The sequence below is a fragment of the Bison bison genome, unplaced genomic scaffold (assembly GCF_000754665.1).
Source record: "Bison bison bison isolate TAMUID 2011002044 unplaced genomic scaffold, Bison_UMD1.0 scf7180017854092, whole genome shotgun sequence".
Lineage (NCBI taxonomy): Eukaryota > Metazoa > Chordata > Mammalia > Artiodactyla > Bovidae > Bison > Bison bison.
This window is the reverse complement of record NW_011484665.1, coordinates 4,827-5,445: the sequence shown is the minus strand read 5'-3', so window position 1 is coordinate 5,445 and position 619 is coordinate 4,827. Positions and strand designations below refer to the sequence as shown.

At 43.3% G+C, this 619-nt stretch overlaps 1 pseudogene; it reads left to right on the top strand.

Annotated features, from left to right (window-relative positions):
- Positions 1 to 129: 129 nt before the first annotated feature.
- On the top strand, positions 130 to 468 carry LOC105000062 (annotated as a pseudogene).
- Positions 469 to 619: the final 151 nt, after the last annotated feature.

Genomic DNA, 619 nt, shown 5'->3' with positions numbered 1-619 from the left:
CCTAAAATGTTCTCTCTAAGAAAGCAAAGGTTTTAGAAATTATCACTGGTATTTATGCTCACCAATCTATAAAATACTAATATAAAAGTCAGTTCTTGGCAGTTAAGGTGTCCTCCCAGGAGAGGCAGCATGGCTCAAGCATTCATGAACAGCAAGATCCAGTCTGCGAAGGTGGTCATGTTCATCAAGCCCACCTGCCCCTACTTCAGAAGGACTCAGGAGCTCCTCAGTCAACTGCCCTTCGAACAAGGGCTTTTGGAATTTGTTGATATCCAAATCTTGTATCTAATTGGTGCCAACGGTGACACCAGTGAGATACAAGATTACTTGCAACAGCTCACAGGAGCCAGAACGGTACCTTGGGTCTTCATCGGTAAAGACTGCATAGGTGGATGCACTGATCTAGTAAATATTCATGAGCGAGGGGAACTGTTGACACGGATAAAGCAAATTGGAGCTCTGCAATAATTACAGAGCAGATCCAGGCTGATATCCCCCTTGAAGACTGGATGGCATTGCTGATAATGACAGCAGTTCCTGGAGGATGGACCTGGGGAAACTTTACCCAGTTACTGCATCTGTTTACTTAAAATTCTGAAATATGTTAACCTCAATAAAA